The sequence below is a fragment of the Clupea harengus genome, chromosome 21 (genome assembly GCF_900700415.2).
Source record: "Clupea harengus chromosome 21, Ch_v2.0.2, whole genome shotgun sequence".
Lineage (NCBI taxonomy): Eukaryota > Metazoa > Chordata > Actinopteri > Clupeiformes > Clupeidae > Clupea > Clupea harengus.
In genome coordinates this window covers 24,436,784-24,456,380 of record NC_045172.1, presented here as the reverse complement: position 1 = coordinate 24,456,380, position 19,597 = coordinate 24,436,784, and the positions used below count along the sequence as shown (strand labels likewise).

At 47.3% G+C, this 19,597-nt stretch overlaps 1 protein-coding gene and 2 long non-coding RNA genes across 7 annotated transcripts in view; 2 read left to right on the top strand and 1 right to left on the bottom strand.

Moving 5' to 3' along the window:
* The first annotated feature begins 1,099 nt into the window (after positions 1 to 1,099).
* LOC116218112 lies at positions 1,100 to 1,736 on the top strand. Its single transcript, XR_004162675.1, has 3 exons — positions 1,100 to 1,530; positions 1,590 to 1,659; positions 1,695 to 1,736. It is a non-coding gene; the product is annotated as an uncharacterized LOC116218112 (long non-coding RNA).
* A 4,918-nt stretch (positions 1,737 to 6,654) lies between these two features.
* agpat3 (1-acylglycerol-3-phosphate O-acyltransferase 3) overlaps positions 6,655 to 19,597 on the top strand; it is a 23,281-nt gene continuing 10,338 nt past the window's right edge. Inside the window, exons 1-2 of one of the 5 annotated variants that reach the window (XM_031558253.2) lie at positions 6,655 to 6,939; positions 19,016 to 19,073. The gene's annotated coding sequence lies outside the window, so the exon portion shown is untranslated. Of the gene's footprint in view, positions 6,940 to 10,597; positions 10,999 to 16,628; positions 16,806 to 18,882; positions 18,901 to 19,015; positions 19,074 to 19,597 lie in introns of those variants that run through there. The other 4 variants (XM_031558254.2, XM_031558255.2, XM_031558252.2 and 1 more) reach the window with 4 other exon arrangements.
* Positions 19,000 to 19,597, bottom strand: part of LOC116218109 — an 11,580-nt gene continuing 10,982 nt past the window's right edge. Inside the window, exon 3 of the long non-coding RNA XR_004162672.1 lies at positions 19,000 to 19,009. This is a non-coding gene — a long non-coding RNA (uncharacterized LOC116218109). The remainder of the gene's footprint in view (positions 19,010 to 19,597) is intronic.

Genomic DNA, 19,597 nt, shown 5'->3' with positions numbered 1-19,597 from the left:
AGGGCCTCAGTGTCTGTAGGTATATGCAAAGCCAACTAGATAAGCCAGAGTCATTTTGGAAATACTGTAGGTGCTGTGGACAGATGAAGTTAAAATTGTGTTTGGACCTAATTACTGTTTGGCCCAAAAAAATGATTAGCATTTGATGATAAGCACCCCTTGACAACTGTTGGTGACCAAAGTGGGTGAACCTATTCTGTTGAGGGATATTCTTGCAGCTGTGACACAGGACATTTAGTCTGCTCAATATCATCAAATCAACCCCGTCTACACCGCCCCACCCCAACACAGTACTCTAACCCCACCCCAACCCAAAGCCTCACTATTCAAAGATATAAATGTTTTTAAAAGATTTAAAAGATTAATATATTTTAATGAATTCCTTCGAGAGATTTTTCTAAAACATTTAGTTAGATGGAAAGGCCTACATGTGACAGTCCAGAGAGAGAGAGACTGTCCCTGAGGGATCGCCTGCTCATATACCCAGCAGGTCCCTCTACCCCAAACTGCACTGAGTGACACAAGTGTGTGTCTTGCAGGAAGCACTGAATGCACCAATGTATCCACGCTGGTGTTTTGGTGGGTGGAGTCAGTGGGCAGATTTAGGTAGTTGCTCAGTTTTGGAGGGAAACAAGCAAAATTGGCTTGTTGATGCATCGTAAGACCTGTTTTATAAATGTTATTATATTTTCCATACGTAGATGTTATTTTTACGGTCAGCAAAAGCTCAGCTCATCCAAAAAAAATCATTGCGAGGGGTAATATCTAATACATAAAAAAACATTCATTTTTTTACCATTTTTGCTGTGTCAACCATTTTGTTGTTCTCACAATTGTAAGATATGTGCCATCCATCTCAGGACAGGGGGCTCCTTGGGAACATGGAATGGAACATGGAATGGAATGCCGTATCTGAGAGCTCTACTCACACCTACAGATAAACCAATCACAGGGCTGCCCCTGGGGAACAGCCTCCAGTAACTGCCTCTCATTGGCTGAGTGACCAGCTAATTAGGGGATATTGCTGCTCTTGGTGTGTGTGTGTGTGTGTGTGTGTGTGTGTGTGTGTGTGTGTGTGTGTGTGTGTGTGTGTGTGTGTGTGTGTGTGTGTGTGTGTGTGTTGTGTGTGTGTGTGTGTGTGTGTGTGTGTGTGTGTACAGTATGTGGATGAAATGATGATGGACATTTTAAACGAGATATTACTGATGAATGATTTGAAGGGGAAATACTTGAAGAGAGTGACGGCCTGCGAATGAGAGGCCAGCTCACAGACGTTCAGTAGCAAAGGGTCGGCCAGGGTTAGGGGACCCCCCCCCACCCCCCAGCGGCCCTCAGATGTAGTAGCCGAGGGCCAGGCCTGAGGAGCTTCTCTGTGTGAATATTAGCACTGCCAGAGTAGGAGTGTGTGCGCGTGTGTATGTGTTATTGAATTTGGGAGTAAGGCTTAGGTGTGTGTGTGTGCAGCGAGGGGCTGGAGTGGCTTTGTTGTGAAAACTGATTGGTCAGGTCTGTCTGAGTGTGATTGGTCAGGTCTGTCTGAGTGAGATTGGTCAGGTCTGTCTGAGCGTGCTCTGAGTGAGATTGGTCAGGTCTGTCTGAGCGTGCTCTGAGTGTGATTGGTCAGGTCTGTCTGAGCGTGCTCTGAGTGAGATTGGTCAGGTCTGTCTGAGCGTGCTCTGAGTGTGATTGGTCAGGTCTGTCTGCACTGGACCAACCTTCATGAAAGGAAAGGAGATAGTTCCGCAGCAAAGTAGTCAGGTAGTAGTCATTGGTCAGGTCTGTCTGAGTGTGATTGGTCAGGTCTGTCTGAGCATGCTCTGAGTGAGATTGGTCATGTCTGTCTGAGCGTGCTCTGAGTGAGATTGGTCAGGTCTGAGGATGCTCTGAGTGTGATTGGTCAGGTCTGTCTGCACTGGACCAACCTTCATGAAAGGAAAGGAGATAGTACCGCAGCAACAACAAACTAATCAACAACAACAAACCAATCAACAACTTATCAACGTGACCCACGTCAATAACATCCGCCTCCCAATAATTAGTAGCCTGGTGTATGTGCATTCGGATTCTCTTAGCATCGCGGCGGTCTTTTCATAAGTCCTTATGAATTCTACTTAACATCTTTCCTTCACCTCATGACGTTTTCCATCGAGGTCTAGGAAAAGACGTTAGGACGGACTATCCGACCGGTGCCTAGGTCTGTCTGAGTGTGATTGGTCAGGTCTATCCTAGCAGTCCCAGTCAGGACAGTCCGAGTGTAACCGCCCTGAATAACATGAGCACAAATGCTCAAGGTTTGTTCGAGTGTGTTCAGTGTGGTCCCCGAGCTTAATGTGTTCATCTGAGCACTCTTGGTCTGGTCACTGAGAGTGCATTTGGCTGAGTGATTCTGACTGTTGTCATGGTAACGAATTACTTAATTAACGTGGAGAGCGCCCCCCTGGGGGAAAGGTTGAGGGGTGAACTCCAGCCCCACTGTCTGTCGCTGTTTAATGGATTTGCCATGGGTCCGTTTGGAGAAGTGGAGTGTGTTGGCTGTTGTGTGTTAAGTGTGGTGTGTTGGTTGGAAGGAGTGTTTTAAGCAGTGGGACCAAACTGTTGACGGGATGACTCCCCCTGCAGGTGACCCTGAGAAATGATGCTGTTTTTCCCCCTCAATCCTTTGTGAAATGCTCAGAAGCCATTGAGAGAGAGAGAGAGAGAAGATTGACTGGTGAAACAAATAATTATATTATAAATAAGAAATACTTTAACAGTCGTTAGGATGTAGATAGAGTTTATTTTTTTGTGTCTATTGGTCTCCAGTAATCAGTCTCTATTTCCTGTGCTCCTTGTGTGCGGACCGCTGTGTGTAGCCTAGTGTTGACCTCGTCTCTGTGTTCCCCAGCTCTCGTGGTGAAGTCCCCCCCCCCCCCCGTGCTGTATGTGTGTACACTCAATGACAGACCACCCCTCCCACCCCCCATCCCCACTAGTAAACTCCCAGATGATGTCAGCACAGATGGCCTCAGGGACCGGCCACTCCCACTCCACCATCGACCTTTGACCCCTGAACCCCGAACCCTGTATCTGTCTCTTTGCAGTTTAAACAGTGACCTGTCTGCTTGGCTTTCTGTTCTGTTTCTCTTCAGTTCCTTATCTGGAAGGTTGGTTTTCTGTTTTATTTCTTGAATGGGGAAAAAAAAAAGATCCTAACAAATGATCTTTCAAAAAAAAATCCTGACATTAAAACTGTACTAACTGTTTGGTAACGTTTTTAGTGCTTCATTTTTATAACATGTTACAATGATGATTGTAGTGTACAAATCCACATTTATAATCTATGTTACAATGCAATAAAGGTAGAATTATGATGATGCCCCCTGTTGTGTGCATGAGTGTGTGCATGTAACATCCGTGGCAACATGACACCAGTAGAGTGCTCTGCTTCTGGACCAGCGCTAGGTTAGGGGACAAATAATGTAACAAATGGCTTCAATGGCGCACACAGACATCCTACCCACTCTTCTTGCATATAATAATTATAATTAATTAAGACCTTTGTCAGGTTTTTAATGGCACACACGACACACTGGAACACACACGTGCATATATGGAGGCGACACAGGACACATACACACACACACACACACACACACACACACACACACACGCAGGTAGGCCTGAGGTCGCGGTGAATTTATTTTCTGCTTTTTCCCATCCTGGACCGTCCTTCCTCAAGTACCCCCCCAGGAGCAGTGGGCAGCTTGTAGCGCCCGGGCAGGGATGGATTAACGAACGGGCCTACCGGGCCCAGGCCCAGGGGCCCATGAGCTCAGGGGGCCCCTAGGCCAGAGCCTCTGCGTGAAGTCGCTGTTATGTATCTTATTTGTGGTTGAAAAAGGTGTATTTTATTCATTTGCTAATGGCTTTAATTGAGTGTACCTGTGCTGTGTTAGAAAAAGCTAGATTAATGCGACAGTGATCAAGCATGACTTTTTGGGACTGAGGATACCTTATGCTATATATTCCCTCAAAATGGCAAACCTGTCTCTGTCATGGTTTTCATCATTTTTAGGGGGAATCGTCAGTAGCAATCTATAACAAATTATTACTGTATGCTATCGTACATACACTATAGAAACTATAAAAAAAAGATTCAATTAAATGAATACTTTCTTATTTTCTTTGTTATTTTTGTCATATAAAGATATGCAATGATGATTGCTGGGTAATATGTATCTTGTTGTCCAATGTCAAGTCTCTATTTGATCATGTGATGAGACGATACGATATAGCTAGTTTAGGCGCAGAATCTGAAAGTCAAGACCTACAAGCAGGCACAGTAGGCTACACCTGCCGGACGACGCCTTTCAAACATAAAAGTGGTGATGCATGATTCGATTTTTCAATGGACAGGATAGGCAGCCCATTCAGCCTCTCCTGCCCACATGCTGCCCCTCAGGTAGGTCTTAATCAGTTTCAATTTGGAAAAGAATCACTCGGCTGTTGCCCTGTCACATGTTATGTCAGAAACAATAGCAGGGCAGTGCACACCTCACCGAAGTTGGATGTTACAAGAGTAAACTTTGACCTGTTTTCTTTCCCAATACAATAGCCAAAGTATCTAATTCGACCGTAAAATCCAACACATTGGTTGTGTTTTGTGTGTGCATGTGTGCGGGCGTGCGTGGTGTTTTGCGGGCGCACAATTATTTTTTTCGCGGAGGGGGGGGGGGCCTTTAACATGTCCAGGCCCAGGGGCCCGTGGTTTCTTAATCCGTCCATGCGCCCGGGGACCAAGTGAAGTGAAGTGAAGTGAAGTGCTTGGAGCCCGATGATTTCTGCTTACGTCTATGCTTTACGTCGTCATGATCAATACTTTCCTGAAAAACCTGTTGTATGCAATCTGACACGGGGTTTTTTGGGTCCATACTAGGGACAAAAACGATCAAAATCGTATTATGTAAACCAGTACTGAGTATCAATATAACTGTCAATCGCAAAAAAAATGATATAGAAGTGTAATCTTATTCATCCGCGCCAAAGTAAACCACCACTGACAGGCTCATAATGTTATAGCCATAATGCCCTAGCATCCCTACAGACATCTGTCTCTTTTCCTCCATAACTGCAAAGTTTCTGCAGAAACTGAAACTGAAACAACAGAAACTGTAGAAATAGTCATTTTCTACAGTTTCTTTACAGTTCTTCACAGATATATGGACTCAGGACTCCTTTCGGATGTGTTGCAAAAATGTTGCCTCATTTGACCACTGGGGGGCGATGTAATAAATACAAACTTTTTTTTATTTTGGCCTACGGAAAGGCGAAATAAAAAGGTTCCTGTTTGAAAAAAGAAAATAACCAAGTTACCCACATAATATGTTCCAAAATGTGAAAAATGGAATGAACAATATTTTTTTGTACCTTTAAAATAAAAAAAATTGTGATCGATAAATTGCCATAAAGGCTTGATGTATTTGTTTAAAAATAATAATAAATAAATTATACATACATATGAATATATATTATTTTGTCTTTTCATATATATTTCAATACTGTTTTTATTTCGTAGTTTAACTTAATTATTGCTCATTCTCTCATTTAATGCAGCGGGCACTGCTATGCCATACGTTTAGTTTGGCTTGATGTTTGCTTCTATTCACTCAGACTAACGGAGGCTAATGTTATCTCGGCAAGTTCTGCCATGAATGCTATACATTGCTTGCAGAGACATCTCATTCTACCCATGTTTAGTGTAATTGAAGACAGCACAAGCAAGCTATGATTTTATTACTCCTGCTGTCCTTTTGCAAACACCATTTTTTTTAAATGTTTTTTTTTTTCAAGCAAACTCCTTCGTACTACCCTACTACCGGATTTCATACATCATCATGATTTTGACATGTAAAGTTACCTCTTGGGGGAAATGAATGTCAATCAAATACAAAACAACCAAGTATACTCAGCATACTGTACATGCAAACTCTTGAAAGACCTTATTCTCCATTGGAATTAACAGATTAATGAAACAGATTAATATCAGAGGCATTCAGCAAATGCGTTTCATTGAAATATTATTCAGTTGCTACAATCACCACAGGAGAGAAAGGGGTCAGGGGGGCGGGGCCCCACAACAGACACTGGATGTCCTGTAAGTAGGGTATTTCAATATCGTAGATCCACATGGTTAGAGTATCTCCAACCTGGGCTCGCAGACTCCATCCTCCAAGCTACGTTTGCTGTTACGGCTACCATTGGGATCATTTCAAACCTAACACCAACCCAAAGGCACATTAAGAATGGCATAGCCTACAGTTTCACAAATCTGAGATGATTATTTACAGTAAATAAACTGGTAAAAACACAGCAATACGCAACGACCTAACATAATCAACAGGAAGCATATGACGCAATGGCTCTCTTTTATTTGTATGTGTGAATTTGTGTTAGTGTGTTAAATCTCTGAACACTTTGGACCTTGAACTTTATAAATGGACATGTGATATGTTTGCCTTAAATGGACAAAATATGTAGCTTATTACACACAATACACGAAGACTCTCAACTCATTTTTAGTACTATTTTGTAAATCGTAAAGCCTACTGAATGCTCATGTATGCTGAATGTACTGTATAATCATTTGCTGGGCAGGTGTTTCCTCCAAATGCATCTCTCGACTCAGTCTAGCGAGACTGTTTAGAGCGCGGAACATAGTTTCCAGACGGATGGATTATGTAGTCGGAAAGGAAGTTCATGTCTGTGGTGCGAACAGTATGCGGATGGCGACCTAACTGACGGACAAAGGATAGCGACCATTCAGCCCGAACAGAGGAGGATCCGGCTCTGATGCAAACAATCGCCAATGCACCTGCAGTTGTGCTGGTTGTCGTTATAAATTGAGAGGCACGGAAAACTTGCTGCGTTCGACCTGGAGACCTGTCGTGCTTCAGAAAGAAGGTATTTAGTAGCAAAGCTAACCCAGTCAGAGTCGCTGTAAACGGAGCCAGCCTGCAGTAACGTTAATGTTAGCTAATGTTAATGGGCCAGCAGGTGGATTTTAGCACGTAAGTTGACATGACTGACTGGTAAAAGCACGTATAGCATTATGTTTATAACGCGTGTGTGTGTTTGAGTTTGAAGTCGCTGTTATTGTACTGTGTCATGACAGAGGAGCCCTTGTGTCCTACTCGTAGGACAGCTGGATAGGTTCTGAGGGAAACTGCAGTACAGATACCCCCTAGCAAACCCCTGACTAGCGTAACATTTTGGCACACGCTACTGCGGTGTATGGATAGCCGGAGTATTGCCTGTGTTAGCGGTTGCCACCCTCTAAACTCTGGTCAGTAGTGCTGCTGTCACTGACGTGAGATTATGATTCAACGGTGAAGGACTTGCTTTGGTATAAAAAAAAAAATGTTGGGGAGAAGCTGCCTGTAACGTGTTTCAAGACATGACAGTGGCGGTACTCGAAAGACAAACGCCTAGAGTGTCACCCGGACGGTAGGCACGTCACTGTGGTCCCTTCCCGGGTTACTCGAGTTCAACGTGTGGCGTGTTTGACGACGGGCGAGCGCGCACGCGCGTGTGTGTTGTCGGCAGTGTGTGAACCATAGCACTATCTGTTGGTGTACACAATCTTATCTCATAGTCTTTACATTTTTATAGTAATCCGGTGCAAAGGTCTTTCTTACTATAACCTACTTACGATGTTGTGCATGAGTATGCCATTGGTCTTCGAAGTTACGGTCTCCCGAAAGATAACTGATAGTTAAGCGTGTTTGTGTGTGGATGTTTCAGTTACAGTATGGCTCACTTGTGCACCTGCCATTTTGCTGCGTTTCACAATATAGTGCTGATTTTAGGATTGTCGCATTTTTAAGTCGTGGCAGTCGCGCGCCCCTGGGGCTACCAGATGGCGTCTGTTTAAAGAAACCCAGATGAATGGGTCCGCACTAATCAGAGCTGTGGAAACAAAGTAGAAATGTCCTTGTCGAGCCGGGCAGATCCCTCCCCAACACCTGCCAATCATCCATAATCCCTTAAAGATCTGTGTTTGTAAATCCATCAATGTTCTTTGGCCAGGATTGAGTGTGGTCGGGGGGGGGGGGTCACTGCCGATGTGGGGGTCACTCAGCTGTGCAGAGTTATTAAGTGATGATTGTCGCCTTACGTAGGGAGAGTGGTGGGGACGGATCAGGGTCACTATGAATCTGGGGGGGGACATGTCCCCCCCGTCCCCAGTGCCATCTGCGCCCCTGGAGTCACTGCCAGTGTGGGGGTCACTGCCGGTGTGGGGGTCACTGCCGATGTGGGGTCACTGCCGATGTGGGGGTCACTGCCGCATAGGGTCACTTCCTTGGTTCACTGCCTTGTATTTGGGGTCAGAAGTTGGACCATGGCCTTGTGTGCGGACTCGGCCTTATCAGTCTGTGTTTCAGTCTTATCACAGGTGTGGTGGGCGTTTTTTGGACTGGACTGATCGGCATGTGTGTCTCATTCCCGAGTGGTGTGAGGGCATGTGTGTCTCATTCCTGAGTAAGGGCTGCTGTATTGTGGGCGGTTGTGCTGGAGCAATCTGTATAATATCTGTATACACCCCACTCCCTGTAAACATGTTCTCCCGATGTGTATTGTTTTTCTACTGTGATTTGTGTATGTATGTTTGTGAGTTAAGTTAAGTGTATAAGCTACTGGATGACCTAAATTTCCCTCGGGATTAATAAAGTATCCATCTATCTATCTATCTATCTATACCTGGAGCAGGTAGTGTGACAGGTGGGGGGTGTGGTTGGGGGAGGGGCGGGGGGGGCGGGTACAGCAGGTGGTGGGTGGGTGGGGGGGGTGGGCACACTACCCTCTTTGTGCTGAGCGCACCCTTCCTGCCATGACTCGATGGCACGTCTAATTGCTGAAACACACACCCTGACCAGGCTGAAGTGTGTGCCAGAGCATTTTACAGTCGGCGTGTGTGTGGGTGTGTCTGTGTCTGTGTCTGTGTGTGGGTGTGTAGGAAGACATTGCCAGGTTATCATGGCCTCAAGCTGAGATTACAGTTGAAGTCGTTTTGCCCTGAAACCGATACATCCACTCCACTCCACACACATGCAAGGAACCCCGACAGAGACAAACACACAACATGACAACATGGGTGACCTCATGGGTGGCCTCATGGGGGGCCTCGTCAACACCTGAGACTTACATGGGGGGCATCATGGGGGCATCATGAGGGGCCATCATGAGGGCGTCATGGGGGCATCATGAGGGGGCATCATGAGGGGGCATCATGAGGGCGTCATGGGGGCATCATGAGGGGGCATCATGGGGGCATCATGGGGGCGTCATCGGGGCGTCATGGGGGCATCATGAGGGGGCATCATGGGGGCATCATGAGGGGGCATCATGAGGGGGCATCATGAGAGGGCATCATGAGGGCATCATGGGGGCATCATGAGGGCGTCATGGGGGCATCATGGGGGGGCATCATGAGGGCATCATGGGGGCATCATGAGGGCGGCATCATGGGGGCATCATGAGGGGGCATCATGAGGGCATCATGGGGGCATCATGAGGGGGCATCATGAGGGCATCATGAGGGCGTCATGAGGGCATCATGAGGGCATCATGGGGGCATCATGAGGGGGCATCATGAGGGGGCATCATGAGGGCGTCATGGGGGGGCATCATGAGGGCATCATGGGGGGCATCATGGGTGACCTCATGGGGGCATCATGGGGGCATCATGAGGGCGTCATGGGGGCATCATGGGGGCATCATGAGGGGGCATCATGGGGCTGCCTACCTGAGACTTTACATGGCATCATCAGGAGAGCCCCATAGAAGAACATCCTTGCCTTGGCCCTTGTTCAACACCCAATATAATGGTGGGCAATACAGCAAATTCAGCGAACAGGAAAGTGACACATCCCTGATTGGCCTGCTTGGCCAGGTGCCCCCAGCTGATTGGTAGGGACTGGCCAGGTGCCCCCAGCTGATTGGACGGGCTGGGCTTGGGGGGGGGGGGTGGTCCAGTGAAAGAAAAGCCTGGATAACATGAGTCTACGGACGACACACGTACCCCAACACACATCTGACGACACACACACACACACGTACCCCAACACACATCTGACGACACACGTACCCCAACACACATCTGACGACACATGTACCCCAACACACATCTGACGACACACGTACCCCAACACACATCTGCATGACTAACATGCCCCCACTCACTCACACACACACACACACACACACACACACACACACACACACACACATGAACTCGCATCAGCTCACACACACACACACACACACACACACAGACACACAGACATGAACTCGCATCAGCTCACACACACACATGCCCGGCTTCCTGTGGGCAGAGCAGGATTGATGTTGATTGGATGCGACGTAACCAGGGTGCAGCAGGGCTGGCGGCGATCATCTGGCTAATCAGCTCTCGGAGATTAGTGGCCTGGAGGCTGGGCTGATGACATCGCCCCCGTTTCCAGGAGACCGTTTCTGTGTCGCTCCCGGCAACAGCACAGGTGTTTTCTCCTTGTTGCTAACTGCTAGCCTTTCTGCTCGGGTCAGGTGAGCTCCTCGAGCGCAGACAGGAACCCCCGGGGGGAACAGATCTCCCGCAGAAACCGGCCGACGGTCCTCCCCCCGGCCTGACCACCCTGCTGGCCGCGCTGACCGTGAGCTCCTCGGCCTTCCAGACGGATCTGATCGTGTTCTTGCGGTCGTCATCATCATCATAATCTGTGGCGCTCACCCGTTACGCTAACGGGATTAGCATGGCTCTGTAGCCTCTGCTGGCCGAGCTGCACCCGTCCACCCGTCCGCCCGTCCACCGAGGCTCAGCTTCCTCACAGCTCCCGCTGCATTTCTTCTCTTAAAGTTTTGTGGATTTTCTGCCTTCAACATGTTGAACCAGGGAGCGGTTATGATCTTCACTGGCATCTGTGGGGCACTGGTGGTGTTGGCAGTGGCGTACTATGCCTACTGGTGAGTTTCCATGCCCACGGAGGGTGTAGGGGGGCACAGACGCAGGGTGTAGGGACGTGCTGGGCACAGTGGGCAGAGGCTGTGCCCAGCGGAGTGGATAAGCGTGGGTCCGACATGCTGTAGGATAAACTGAGGTGTGTGTGGTGTGTGTGTGTGGTGTGTGTGTGTGGTGTGTGTGTGTGGTGTGTGTGTGTGTGTGTGTGTGGGGGTGTGTGTGTGTGTGTGTGTGTGTGTGTGTGTGTGTGGTGTGTGTGTGTGTGTGTGTGTGTGTGTGTGTGTGTGTGTGTGTGTGTGTGTGTGTGTCCTGAGGAAATGCTGGGTCATATTCTTCATGGGGAAAGTTGAGTGTGTGAGCTGTTGGTAGGTTTGATGGTGTGTGTTTATCCTTGTGCTATTGTGTGGGCGGTAGTGCCTGTGTGAGCTGTTGTTTAAATGTTCTGTTGGTTTGGTCATTCTCCCCGTGTGTGTGTGTGGTGTGTGTGTGTGTGTTCACTGATGTGTTTTTGTTAGTAAGTGTATGGTATGTTCTGCAGGTATAGGCCAGACAGCTGTGAGTTCCTAAGCAGGTTTATCTCCTGTAATCTACTCAGCTTGACCTGTAAATGGACATAACCCAAGCACCCAGCTACACACACACACAAGCACCTAGCTACACACACACACAACACACACACACACAAGCACCCAGCTACACTGAAAGAAACTCACTGACTTGCACTGATGCTGAACCAATCTTAATGGAGAGCAAAGTTTCAGTGCAACCTGTTACGTGTTTTATCTAGGCTAAGTTTGCTAACCCCTAATGTAGACAGCACACACACACACACACACACACACACACACACACACACACTAACCCCTGATGCAGGCACCAGGCTGGGATGTTCCCATCAGTTCCTTGGATCCTGCCCTCCCTGACCAGTGCTCATTACTGCCTAATTACCGCTGGAGCGCAAAGTATTAGAGGCACTGATAGTTCTTCTATGGGAAGGTATTAGAAGCCTTGTTAGTTCCTCTATGGAAAGGTATTAGAGGGACTGTTAGTTCCTCTATGGGAAGGTATTAGAAGCCTTGTTAGTTCCTCTATGGAAAGGTATTAGAGGGACTGTTAGTTCCTCTGTGGAAAGGTATTAGAAGCCTTTGGTTCTTCTATGGAACAGTATTAGAGGAACTGTTAGTTCCTCTATGGAAAGGTATTAGAGGCACTGTTAGTTCTTTTATGGAACGGTATTAGAAGCCTTTAGTTCTTCTATGGAACAGTATTAGAAGCCTTGTTAGTTCCTCTATGGAACGGTATTAGAAGCCTTTAGTTCTTCTATGGAACGGTATTAGAAGCCTTTAGTTCTTCTATGGAACGGTATTAGAGGGACTGTTAGTTTCTCTATGGAACGGTATTAGAAGCCTTTAGTTCTTCTATGGAATGGTATTAGAAGCCTTGTTAGTTCTTCTATGGAACGGTATTAGAAGCCTTTAGTTCTTCTATGGAACGGTATTAGAAGCCCTGTTAGTTTCTCTATGACGTGAAGCAGAATATGTTGACTGACTACATGAGGCCTTTAGAGTGTGAGGCCTTTAGAGTGTGAGGCCTTTTGAATGTGAGGCACTGCAGTAGCGTTTAGAGGGGCAGTTGGAAAAGTTTGGGTCAGTTGAGCTTTTCCCAAATTGGCCACTGTGACTGGCACACTGTAACTGGCACAGACTGTAACTTGCCACACTGTAACTGGCACAGACTGTGACTGGCACACTGTAACTGACACACACTGTAACTGACACACACTGTAACTGACACACACTGTAACTGGCACACTGTGACTGGCACACTGTAACTGACACACACTGTAACTGGCACACACTGTGACTGGCACACTAACTAGCACACTGTAATTGGCACAGCCTGTGACTGGCACAGACTGTGACTGACACACACTGTAACTGGCACACACTGTGACTGGCACACTAACTAGCACACTGTAATTGGCACAGCCTGTGACTGGCACAGACTGTGACTGGCACACTAACTAGCACACTGTGACTGGCACAAGAGTCCTTGTGTGACTGTCTAAACTATCTGGACTCACTGCTGTGCCGATCAAGCAGTGGAGGCTGTCGGTAGGAAAACTGTATGATCAGGGAAAGTGTATTAAAACCGGATGTCGTCACTTTAAGCCGGTCTCTGGTTGGATAAAGCTTTTCAGCAGAAATGGACAAGGACCTTTGATTTATTCTGTAGGAACCATGCCGATGCCTGACTTTTAATATTGTGTGACGTTGTTGAAGTTCAAGTTCAACATTAATAGCGATTGAATGACCCTTGTGTCGTGTAACCGCTAGCGGTAAATAAACGTTAATAACTTGAATGACTGATTAAGGATATATGTTACACATCACAAACACATGTAATCGATGGGTTTTGGGGGAAAATTAGGTAATTGGTTAGCTTAAATTGCAGTATCTTAGGCGAGCTAATTGACCTGGCTAGCTATAGCGGAATTAACAGTGCTAGCTTGTGTTTGGTCATATAGCTTCGTAAAAGTTCGGTTAACAAGTCACTTGTGTGTTTAGTTGTATGACTTCGTAAAAGTTCGGTTAACAAGTCAATTGAGCATTAAGCCACCTGACTATAATGGGTCTATTCATATTAGCATGCTAACGTTAGACTTATTAGCAGCGAGGCTAGCTAGCTACTATGTGTTCCAATGGATTGTTGGTCTAAGCGTTAGCTTCAGTTAAGACCTACGTGTACGACATGAACAACGAAACGAGTCAATGTAGACATATAAAAAGTTGTGTAGATAACTTTATTCACATAAGCCGTATAACTTCACAAAAATAATAATAATTTAAAGAAAACCGATCGTTTGCATGCCAGGCGATCAACACAACTTCTCAACTAAAAAGTAAAGGTCCTTGTCCATTTCTGCTGAAAAGCTTTATCCAACCAGAGACCGGCTTAAAGTGACGACATCCGGTTTTAATACACTTTCCCTGATCATACAGTTTTCCTACCGACAGAGGCTCCTGGAAACGGTGCCAGCAGATCACCAAGCGGTGAAGTGGCGTACGTGTGCCTCGTCTCTGCAGTTAGGACGTAGGTCAGAAAGAAATGTCTGTGTTTGTCCGGCCCAAATAGAACAGCATAGGCAACCGTCAGAGGCACCGTCACGATATGATCACGATATTTGGGCCACGATACGACATTATTGGGATTCTTTTCATTTTACCATGGCGATTGAGCTGCACCAAGATGTGCCAAGCAACTCATTTGAAAGATATCTCAACCAATGGTGAAAGCACAGCTATTTCATGACTGCATTCATCAGCTTCAGCAGGAGCCTTGTATCGGTCTAGTGCCTGCGTAGTGGACAAAAGGTCCACCAGGAAGTTCAATTCAGTTAAATTGTATTTATTTATATAGTGCCAGTAATTTAAATAGTCTCGCAGTGTTTACAGGGCCAAGGGATCACCCAGCCAACTCAATCCCTACTGTAGGGGCGTTTCTGTCCTGTTTGTATATGTGGGGAAGGGGTCATCTCCATGTGTGTATGTGAGACAGAAAGGGCACACACACACACACACACACACACACACACACACACACACACACACACACACTCAGTCAGACACACAACGGGAGGTAGTCACAGACGCGAATCCACACACACCCACATACAAACAGCGGAGGTGGTCATAGTGGCGCAACCACATCTGTGTCAAAAGTCACAGCCGGCGTGGTGTAACCGCGTAACAACGGGTGTTGTGCAGCCTAGCAGCTGACCAAAACAGAGCAAGACTACTGTGTTGTCAGAACACACAGATCTGACACAATAAGCTCAACATGTTGCACACCAACGTTGCTTGAGACTGAACATTGCTATAACATTGTTACAAACGCTGACACCAAGTTCACCCGTCCTTGTGTCAAAGTCAAAGTCAGTTTTATTTGATTTGATTTTATTTGGTCACACACGACACACAGCAACACACACATGCATTTTAGGGTGGCGACACAGGACACACACAAACACACACGCATGCCGTAGAGGTCGTAGCGAAATTTGTCCTCTGCATTTTCCCATCCTGGACTGTCCTTCCTCCAGGGCAGCCAGGAGCAGTGGGCAGCCTTTTATGGCGCCCGGGGACCAAGTCAAGTGATCCATCCGTCTTGGTCAGGGACAGACAGGAGAGTGTTCTGTTCTTCTGCATGTTTTTTTCTGTTGGGGTTCTTAGTGGAGGAAACCCCTTGTGAACACGGGGGGAACATGCGAACTCCACACAGTAAGGCCCGGGAGATAGCCTGGGGAGAACCTACCCCCAGTACCAACAGCGCCCCGAGCGGGAATCGAACCCAGGACCTTTTTTTTTTTTTAAAGGAACAGTAGGCTAGCTTGTTATGGTGCACTCGAGATAACTGGAAAGTCTGACATGATGATATCTCCCAGCTCTGACTGGAATGCTTCTGAGCCAAATCTTACTTCTGTCTGTTGAGTATCAATAATTATGGACAACTTTTTTCTTGTTAATTTTGACACATGCCTATTTGTGCATCTTGACACACATTTAAAAAGGTTTTAAAACTCTGATATAGTCAAGGTCTCTGTCAAGGTCTCAAATTGATTAGAGGACACACACACCTCACTTCAGTCAGGGATAGTTTTTCTCAGAGTTTCTGACTCTAAGTTACGTCTAAGTGGTGCTCTAGTGGTCTTGAACGTGGCATTAAAGGTGACGCTAGATGATGAAAATGGTCTTGAATGTGGCATTATGGGTGGCGCTAGATGCTGTGTTCAACGCCTCGTCCCTGATGCTGTGTTCAACGCCTCGTCCCTGATGCTGTGTTCAACGCCTCGTCCCTGATGCTGTGTTCAACGCCTCGTCCCTGATGCTGTGTTCAACGCCTCGTCCCTGATGCTGTGTTCAGCGCCTCGTCCCTGATGCTGTGTTCAACGCCTCGTCCCTGATGCTGTGTTCAACGCCTCGTCCCTGGTTCCACAGCGCCGGGTTGCTGTGTGAAAGGTCACACTGGGGCTGGTCATGTGACCTCTGTTTGGGTCATGTGACCTCTGTTTGGGTCAGTGTGGACGAGCCAAGGCTTCTTCATGTGAGTGTGAAGCCTGAAGTCTGAAAAGGACACGTGTGTGTGTGTGTGTGTGTGTGTGTGTGTGTGTGTGTGTGTGTGTGTGTGTGTGTGTGTGTGTGTGTGTGTGTGTGTGTGTGTGTGTGTGTGTGTGGGGTCATTTGTTTAAATGAGATGATTATCCTTACAGAACCTCTGCCTCTCAATCACACACACTCCTTTCTTTCTCCTCTCTGTGTCTCTCTCTCTCTCTCTATCCCCAAGTCTCTTTCCTATCTCTCTCTCTCTCTCTCTCTCTCTCTCTAATCTATCTCTCTCTCTCTCTCTCTCTCTAATCTATCTCTATCTATCTCACTCTCTCTCTATCTCTCTATCTATCTCTCTCTATCTATCTCTATACACACACACACACTCCTCTCTCTCTCTCTCTCTATCCTGGAGTCTCCTCTCTGGCTCCTCCCCCTCCCTCAGGCGACAATCCAAAGTTCATTGGAGTTTACAGGGGAGGGGCGGGAGCTTTGAGAGACTGCCCTCCACTTTCTCACACACACTCTCTCTCTCACTCTGAACTTAAGTTTCTATGCACACACACACTCTCTCCGTCTCTCTCACTCTGAACTTGAGTTTCTATGCACACACACAGTCACTCTTGCACTGGAGTAAAAGTGTGTCACAAGTTTTCTTCAAGCCTAAGATAGGTCCAGTGAGGTGAGGGGTGAGTGTGGGCAGACCGGTGAGTTTAATGGTGGACGAGAGTTCAGTTAAATACAAGTTAGTTTAATGGTGACTAAGTTTAATAGTGTGAGTTTTAAATTGTGTTTTTAAAGGTTAGTGAGTGTTGGGGTTTTGGGTGAGTGAGTGTTGGGGTTGTGGGTGAGTGAGTGTTGGGGTTGTGTGTGAGTGAGTGTTGGGGTTGTGGGTGAGTGAGTGAGTGTGTGTGTGTGTGTGTGTGGGTGAGTGAGTGTTGGGGTTGTGGGTGAGTGTTGGGGTTGTGTGTTGGGGTTGTGGGTGAGTGAGTGTGTGAGGTGTGTGTGTGTGGGTGAGTGAGTGTTGTGGGTGAGTGTGTGAGTGAGTGTTGGGGTTGTGTGTGAGTGTGTGTGTGTGTGTGTGTTGTGGGTGGGTGAGTGTTGGGGTTGTGTGTGTGTGTGTGTGTGTGAGTGTTGAGGTTGTGTGTGAGTGTGTGTTGGGGTTGTGGGAGAGTGTTGGGGTTGTGTGTGTGTGTGAGTGAGTGTTGGGGTTGTGTGTGTGTGTGAGTGAGTGTTGGGGTTGTGTGGGTGTGTGTGAGTGTTGGGGTTGTGAGTGAGTGAGTGTTGGGGGTGAGTGTGTGTGGGTGTGTGAGTGTTGGGGTTGTGTGTGTGTGTGTGTGTGGGTTGGGGTTGTGGGTGAGTGTGTGTTGGGGTTGTGGGTGTGTGTGTGAGTGAGTGAGGGTTGTGGGTGTGTGTGGGTGTGTGTGTGTGTGTGTGAGAGTGTGTGTGAGTGAGTGTGTGTGAGTGTTGGGGTTGTGGGTGTGGGTGAGTGAGTGTTGTGGGTGAGTGAGTGAGTGTTGTGTGTGTGTGTGAGTGAGTGTTGGGGTTGTGTGTGTGTGAGTGTGTGTGAGTGTGGGTGAGTGAGTGTTGTGGGTGAGTGAGTGAGTGTTGTGTGTGTGTGTGTGTGGGTGGGTGGGTGGGTGGGTGGGTGGGTGAGTGAGTGTGTGTGAGTGTTGGGGTTGTGTGTGTGTGTGTGTGTGTGTGTGTGTGTGTGTGAGTGTTGGGGTTGTGGGTGAGTGTGTGAGTGTGTGTTGGGGTTGTGGGAGAGTGTTGGGGTTGTGGGTGTGTGTGTGTGTGAGTGAGTGTTGGGGTTGTGTGTGTGTGAGTGAGTGTTGGGGTTGTGTGGGTGTGTGTGTGTGTGGGTGAGTGTTGGGGTTGTGAGTGAGTGAGTGTTGGGGGTGAGTGTGTGTGGGTGTGTGAGTGTTGGGGTTGTGTGTGTGTGGGTTGGGGTTGTGGGTGAGTGTGTGTTGGGGTTGTGGGTGTGTGTGTGAGTGAGTGAGTGTGGGGGTGGGGGTGTGTGTGTGTGAGAGTGTGTGTGAGTGTGTGTGAGTGTTGGGGTTGTGGGTGTGTGTGAGTGTGGGTGAGTGAGTGTTGTGGGTGAGTGAGTGAGTGTTGTGTGTGTGTGGGTGTGTGAGTGTTGGGGTTGTGAGTGAGTGTGTGAGTGAGTGAGTGTTGGGGTTGTGTGTGTGTGAGTGTGGGTGAGTGTGGGTGAGTGAGTGTTGTGGGTGAGTGAGTGAGTGAGTGTTGTGTGTGTGTGTGTGGGTGGGTGGGTGAGTGAGTGAGTGAGTGAGTGTGTGTGAGTGTTGGGGTTGTGTGTGTGTGGGTGTGTGAGTGTTGGGGTTGTGGGTGAGTGTGTGTTTGGGTTGTGGGTGAGTGAGTGTTGGGGTTGTGGGTGAGTGAGTGTTTGGGTTGTGTGTGTTGGGGTTGTGGGTGAGTGAGTGTTTGGGTTGTGTGTGTTGGGGTTGTGTGTGAGTGTGTGTTGGGGTTGTGGGTGAGTGAGTGTTCAAAGTGAGTTAGTGATGGGGGTTTAAGTTTAAGCTGATTGTCTCTGCGTGTATTTGGAAAGTGGAGCGTGGGTGTGCCCGCGTGTGTGTGCATTGAGATGTCAGGGCGTGTGTGTGTGTGTGGTGTGTGACATTTCCCCTTGAAGGCTGGGCTGGGGTTACTATAAAGTAGGTAAAAGGGCATGCTGTGTAAAAGGGGATTGCGTGTGTGTGTGTGTGTGTGTGTGTGTGTGTGTGTGTGTGCGCATGAGCGCTCGTGATATGGAATTCCTCTGCCAGCTGTATGAGGGAAGTGGAGGTGTGTGTGTGTGTGTGTGTGTGTGTGTGTGTGGCTCGACATGCTTTCTTGAGATTCTATTTTCTTGGTTATTCTCTATCTCATCTCTCTCTCTCTCTTTCTCTCTCTCCTGCAGGTCGGTCGTGCTGAGTGAGGGGCCGTGTAAAAGAGGATTGTAAAACCAGCCCACCGTGGTAAGAACCACACACACACACACACACACACACACACACACATCATATTTATCACATTTAGTCAACCATGTCCTGTTCTATTAGGCCAGGTTCTTAGTTGACTAAAAGTCTGGGCATTTTAGTATTATCCTAGTTAAAGAAAATGTCAAGTGTTTTATTCTAGTTGAAGTCAATGAAAAGACATTTGATCCTCGTTCAAGAAAATGTAAAGTGTTTTATTCTAGTTGAAGTCATTGAAAAGACATTTTAGTCTTTTTTTTTTTTAGCTACTGCTGCTTTAAATAAACATGCAGTCTAGCTGGAAGCACACACTTGCCTTGCAAACACCAACCCCACTGTGAGCACTGATCATTGGTTAAGTCTAGACAGGAGAATGCAGACTGATGCATGACGGCATCGATACGATAATGACGAGATAAAGATTAAGATAATGCAGTGGTTATGATGATGCAGTTATAATGCAGTGGTTATGCCAATGCAGTGATTATGCCAATGCAGTGGTTATGACAATGCAGTGGTGTGTG